The sequence below is a fragment of the Physeter macrocephalus genome, chromosome 17, assembly GCF_002837175.3.
Source record: "Physeter macrocephalus isolate SW-GA chromosome 17, ASM283717v5, whole genome shotgun sequence".
In the NCBI taxonomy this organism is placed as follows: Eukaryota; Metazoa; Chordata; class Mammalia; order Artiodactyla; family Physeteridae; genus Physeter; species Physeter macrocephalus.
This window is the reverse complement of record NC_041230.1, coordinates 20,125,748-20,133,058: the sequence shown is the minus strand read 5'-3', so window position 1 is coordinate 20,133,058 and position 7,311 is coordinate 20,125,748. Positions and strand designations below refer to the sequence as shown.

Below are 7,311 nucleotides of genomic sequence, written 5' to 3'. Positions count from 1 at the left end.
CTCCCATTCTGAGGGTTGTCTTTTGGTCTTGTTTATGGTATCCTTTGCTGTGCAAAAGCTTTTAAGTTTCATTAGGTCCCATTTGTTTATTTTTGTTTCTATTTCCGTTTCTCTAGGAGGTGGGTCAAAAAGGATCTTGCTGTGATTTATAACATTTAATTTTGTATTCTCTCTGTCAACACACATTTTCCAAAGAGTAAACCATGCTCCTATGTAACGTATGTACAACTCTCCAAAGAAGATGATCAGCTTCAGTACAATAGTACCACCCTGTTCAAATTTTGCCAACTGTCCCAACAATGGCTTCTTTCTTGACCCAGAAGTCTGTCGAGGAATACCTACTGTCACATCTTCTCCAATCTGGAACAGTTCCTTTTCATGTCCTTATCGGTTTTAAAGAATACAGGCTTTACATTCTGTAGGATAATCCTGTTTCTTCTTTACCTAGCTCAGGATACACATTCTTTGCAGAAACTCCACTACATGGAATTTAGTGGAACTGATGCTGTTCCCTCTCAGTACATCAAATCAGTAAGCACATGATGTTGACCTGTTCTACCACGCTGGTGATAACCTTGATCATCTGGTCATCTTGATGACTACTAGGTTTCCCCACCTTAAATTCACTATTTCCCCCTTTGTAATTGATTAGTATTTTGTGGAGCGGTATTCTGATATTACTTTAATATACTTTTCCATATCAGATTTCTACCTACCAGCCTTAGAGTCCATTGACAGCTCCTGTGTGAATCAACCATCTATTTGATAGGTGTCAAAGAGTGATTCTATTTCCAACACCCCTGCATTTTTTCGTTGGCATTCTACTCTAAGGAAGATCTTTCACTTATCTCATTTATCAGTATAGATCTGTGTATTTGTATTTTATTCAATAAATAATATCATTTCTTTTAATGTTAAAATTGTTCCCGGTGAGGGCAGTAGGAGCTCCTTCAGGCTGGCTCCTTTATCTTTTTGACATGTGCTCTGGCAAAACAAGATATTCCAGGTGCATCTTACCTCCCTTGCCCTAACTCTAGAATCTGATCTCTTTCTTCAAGGAGCCCTGGTTCCTTTGAGTAGAGGATGGTATTTTAAAACCCAGTTCTGGGTGCTCAGTGTGCTCATTGCTACTGGGCCGTTATTTCTTCTAGGTTTTCTCAATGGACAGAACTAAGAAATACAGGTAATTTATGACACACACACAACACATATATACGTATATTTATATATGTGTATACAACACATATATTTGTATATGTGTTGTATACAACACATATATTTGTATACGCAAATGTATGTGTATACAACACATATATTAGTATAAACAAATATACATACCTAAAACTATTTTATATATATAACAGTGAATTCATACCATTACTTCCATTTCTAATCCAACACAACCTTTCAAGGGTTCCTTCTAATCTTTTCTGTTTGTAGACATCTTCTCTAACTCCCATTTTCCTCAGTATAGTTACCTATTTGTTCACTGTTACCTGTTCCCAACCATGCAAGCCATCTATCATCTCCTCCACCTAACACTTATGTTCATCATAGAGATCCTGTACATGTTTTGTTAAGTGTATGCCTAAGTATTTTATTTTCTTTGATGTGATTATAAATGTTATTGTGTTTTTAAGTTTAGTTTCCACATGTTTGTTTTTAGTGTATTGAAATACAATTGATTTTTGTTTGTTGATCTTGTATACTGCAACCTTGCTCAACTCACTTATTAGTTCCAGGAGGGTTTTTTTAGATTCTGTGGGATTTTCTACATACAAAATCATGTCATTTGCAAAGAGGGACAGTTTTATTTCTTCCTTTCCAATCTGTGCCCTTTTTTTTTCCTTTTTCTTATTCTAGGTAGAATTTCCATTGCCATTGATATGTTGAATAAGATTGGTGAGAGTGGACATCCTTGCCTTGTTTCTGATTTTAGGGAGAAAGCATTCCATCTTTCACCATTAAGAATGATATTAGCTTTTTGGAAATGCTCCGTATTGTATTAAGGAAGTTTCCCCTATTTCTAGTTTGCTGAGAGTTTTATCATGAATTGGTGTTGAAAGGTAACTGTTTTTGTGTCACTGTTATTATAGTTGACATCAAGACAGCCATATCTGTTCATTTGTGAATGAAATGACACAGTATTTCGTATAAATATTTATTATAGTTTTGAAGCAGTCATAAGTAGCTGAACACAGAAAAGCGACAGAATAATGAATGAGTGTTGAGAGATTTATTTTGAGAAATGAAAATGACAGAAAATATAATTTTCTTTTCTAACCAGCAAATTCACTCTTATTTGAATGAACTAAGAGTAACTCCCCATCTTCATTACTACCGCAGCCACAGAATACTGGTATTGTGTGTCTAACCATTTCTGTACTTTTTATCCATATGACTGTCTCCTGTTCTTTATGATTTTGAAGGGGGTATTATTTGGCTATTTCAGAGCTGCTCAAGAGAAAGTAAGCTTTTTTAAAGAATTAAGTAATGATACAACAAACTACTTGAAAATGAAATGACATGTCTGAGGTTTTTCTTTAATCCAGGCAAGTGGGAAATGGAGTATAGGTGAAATGACTTTGGCCATGTGTTGTTGACAGTTGAAGTTGTGTGAAGTATGAGTGGGATTCCTGATACTATTCTTTCTAATTTTGTTTATATTTGAAAAATTACACGTAAAAATTTAAAAAACTGGGCTTCCCTGGTGGCGCAGCGGTTGAGAGTCCACCTGCTGATGCAGGGGACACGGGTTCGTGCCCCAGTCCGGGAAGATCCCACAGGCCGTGGAGCGCCTGGGCCCGTGAGCCATGGCCGCTGGGCCTGCACGTCCAGAGCCTGTGCTCCGCAACGGGAGAGGCCACAGCGGTGAGAGGCCTGCGTACCGCAAGGGAAAAAAAAAATTTTTTTAAGTTTAAAAAACCCGAGAGTCTCTTGAGAGTCTGTGGCCTGTAACTTCCTAACCTAAGTCAAGGATGGGTATCACTGGGTAGCACTGCCGTCACCTTAGCAGTATCCCAAGGAAAGTTTTCTCCAAACATCACCAAGCTCAGACCCAGAGATAGCCAATTTGGTGTAGGAAGTTTTAGTTTTAGAAAGCAAGATAACTTTGCACTTATGGATATTAACATAAATATTAATAACATGCTTTATAGAAAGGTCATGGGAAATGAGATAATTTAGAGCTATCATTTGTGAAAAATAACCTTCTAGTTGTCTTGATATGCTCTTCCACTCTTTCCTTTGATTGTTACTTGTTTTCCTTAAGCAGACAGTTACTAGTATATAATTACCCTTTCAAAGCCATCTACAATGTCCAGAGTTGATTTTGCTCTAAAGTAACTGTTACTCCAATGCTCAAACTAGCCTATGTTAAATGTCACTGTCTCAGTTAAGGAAATTTGGGTACTTAAGCTTCTGTATGTGGCTAGGGAAAGGTAATACTATCCTTCTGCCTGTTCCCTCACTGATTCCCACAACACCACAGATCTACAGAATGCTCTTCACACAGGGGACTCTGTGTGTTGAGGAATTGGAGGGGTTCCCTAGCTCCCCTGAATCAGAACTAGCTCCTAGCTCTAATTTTTTTCTCTTATTCCTGTCGGATACATTAGAGGTTCTGCATTCTGATTCTACTAGTATTTAACACAAATTTCTAAGAAACATATGTAAACCTGTATTTCCTTGGATTTTTAAAATTGTAACAGTATCTTCACCTTTCACTACCCAAATAAGATGAGACCTTTCAGAAGCTTTTATTCCCCTGCCTTCTTCCAGATTTTGTTGAAATAATGTGGAAGTTTATTTCTGATTTGATGACTGATTTGGTAACAGTTACAACTGTGTTATCAATGATTATTTAAACTTAGCAAGTTTTACTGGCTTTATTGTCACCATTTACATATATACCACATCTTTACCTTTCTTCACTCGAATTCCTATTTCTTTTGATGGAATGCTTCCTCAAGAGATTTTCAGAAAGTTGTACATAGGCTGGTATCTTTTCTGAGTACTGGTATGTCTTAAAATATCTTTTATTAAGCATAGCATTTTTTAATTTAAAAAATAATGAATGAAAGGTAGGTAATCAATAACAGACAAAAGAAGTTTTCCATATAGAGTCTAAAATAATGTCTAAATGACAAGAATGGGTGGGATGGGGGTCTTTATTTCACACGTGATATTTGATTATGATATTTGCTTAGGATTCATGTGTCTTAAACAAAAACTAAAGACATTTTCAGAGACTGAATGTGAACAGTCACCCATAATCCAGGCAAGGAGTTTTCATTTTAAATGCTACTAAAACCATTATACAGTATTGACCTTTATAGCTTTGACTTTCTTCTACTCATCCTTGTCCCAACCTGCACATTGGTTTGGTGTTACAGTATTTATGTACAATTATTGCAGTTTTTTGGTTTTGGCATTTGTGTAAAGTAGCAAATGTAAACTGAATCACAAAGCTAGAAGCCAAGGTTTTATACTTTAAATATATTTAAGAATACATAGGCTAAAACAATTTGCAGAGGAAGGAAGACTCCCAAACTCATTCTTTGAGGCCACCATCACCCTGATACCGAAACCAGACAACCACTAAAAAAGAAAATTACAGGCCAATATCACTGATGAACATAGACGCAAAAATCCTCAGCAAAATACTAGCAATTCGAATCCAACGATACATTAAAAGGATAATACACCATGATCAAGTGGGATTTATCCCAAAGATGCAAGGATTTTTCAGTATCCGCAAATCAATCATTGTGATACACCACATCAACAAATGGAAGAATAAAAATCATACGATCATCTCAATAGATGCAGAAAAGCTTTTGACAAAATTTAACACCCATTTATGATTAAAAACTCTCCAGAAAGTGGGCATAGAGGGAACCTTCCTCAACATAATAAAGGCCATATACGACAAACCCACAGCTAGCATCATACTTAATGGTGAAAAGCTGAAAGCATTTCCTCTAAGATCAGGAACAAGACAGGGATGCCCACTCTCACCACTTTTTTTCAACATAGTTTTGGAAGTCTTAGCCACGGCAATCAGAGAACAAAAAGAAATAAAAGGAATCCAGTTGGAAAAGAAGAAGTTAAACTGTCACTGTTTGCAGATGGCATGATTATATACATAGAAAAACCTAAAGACGCTACCAGAAAATTACTAGAGCTAATCAATGATTTGGTAAAGTTGCAGGCTACAAAATTAATAAACAGAAATCTGTTGCATTTCTATACACTAACAATGAAAGATCAGAAAGAGAAATTCAAGAAACAATCCCATTTACCATTGCATCAAAAAGAATAAAATACCTAGGAATAAACCTACATAAGGGGACAAAAGAGCTGTACTCCGAAAACTATAAGATGCTGATGCAAGAAATCGAAGAAGACACAAACAGATGAAAAGATATACCATGTTCTTGGATTAGAAGAATCATATTGTGAAAATGACTGTACTACCCAAGGCAATCTACAGATTCAGTGCAATTCCTATCAAATTACCAATGGCATTTTTCACAGAACTAGAACAGTAATCTTAAAATATGTATGGAGACACAAAAGACCCCAAATAGCCAAAGCAATCTTGAGAAAGAAAAATGGAGCTGGAGGAATCAGGCTCCTTGGCTTCAGACTGTACTACAGAGCTGTATTCATCAGAACAGTATGGTACTGGCACAAAAATAGAACTATAGATCAATGGAACAGGATAGAAAGCCCAGAAATAAACCCACACACCTATGGTCAATTAATCTATGACAAAGGAGGCAAGACTATACAATGGTGAAAAAACAGTCTCTTCAACAAATGGTGCTGGGAAAACTGGACAGCTATATGTAAAAAAACTGAAATTAGATCATTCTTTAACACCATACACAAAAATAAACTCAAAATGGATTAAAGACCTAAATGTAAAACTCCTAGAGGAAAACATAGGCAGAACACTCTCTGACATAAATCGCAGCAATATCTTTTTCAGTTCCCAGAGTAATGGAAATAAAAACAAAAATAAACAAATGGGACCTAATTAAGCTCAAAAGCTTTTGCACAGCAAAGGAAACCATAAACAAAATGAAAAGGAACCCACAGATTGGGAGAAAATATTTGCAAATGATGTGACCTACAAGGGATTAGTCTCCAAAATTTACAAACAGCTCATGTGGCTTAATATCATCAAAACAAACAGCCCAATCAAAACATGGGCAAAAGACATAAATAGACATTTTTCCAAGGGAGATGTATGGATGGCCAAGAGGCACATGAAAAGATGTTTAACATCACTAATGATTAGAGAAATGCAAATCAAAACTACAATGAGATATCATAGTCAAAATGGCTATCATCAAAAAATCAACAATCAATCAAAGCTGGAGAGGGTGTGGAGAAAAGGGAACCCTCCTACACTGTTGGTGGGAATGTAAATTGATACAGTCACTATGGAGAACAGTATGGAGGTTCCTTAAAAAACTAAAAATAGAACTACCATATGACCCTGCAATCCTACTCCTGGGCATATATCCAGAGAAAAACATGGTCCAAAAGGATACATGCATCCCAATGTTCATTGCAGCACTGTTTGCAATAGCCAAGACATGGAAGCAACCTAAATGTCCATTGACAGAGGAGTGGATAAAGAAGATATGGTACAAATATACAAAGGAATATTACTCAGCCATAAAAAAAAATGAAATAATATCATTTGCAGCAACATGGATAGACCTAAAGACTGTCATACTGAGTGAAGTAAGTCAGACAGAGAAAGGGAAATATCGTACGACATCACTTATGTGCAGAATCTAAAAAGAAATGCTACAAATGAACGTATGTACAAAACAGAAACAGACTCACAGGCTTAGAGAATGAACTTCTGGTTACGGAGGGGGGAAGGGTGGAGGGAAGGAATAGTTAGGGAGTTTGGGTTTGACATGCACACACTGCTGTATTTTAAAAGGATAATTGACAAGGACTTACAGTATAGCACAGGGAGCTCTCCTCGATGTTATGTGGCAGCCTGGAGGGGAGCTGGGGGGAGAATGGATACATGTATATGTATGCCTGAGTCATTTTGCTGGGCACCTGAAACTATCACAACATTGTTAATCAGCTGTAGTCCAAAATAAAAAGTTAAAAAATATATAAAATAAAAATTGCTCATTAAAAATAACAAATTTGGGCTTCCCTGGTGGCGCAGTGGTTGCGCGTCCGCTTGCCGATGCAGGGGAACCGGGTTCGCGCCCCGGTCTGGGAGGATCCCACATGCCGCGGAGCGGCTGGGCCCGTGAGCCATGGCCGCTG

At 37.0% G+C, this 7,311-nt stretch overlaps 1 protein-coding gene across 1 annotated transcript in view; it reads left to right on the top strand.

The window, feature by feature from the left end:
* ITFG1 (integrin alpha FG-GAP repeat containing 1) overlaps positions 1 to 7,311 on the top strand; it is a 267,640-nt gene that overhangs the window by 186,930 nt on the left and 73,399 nt on the right. The gene's annotated exons all lie outside the window — the stretch shown is intronic.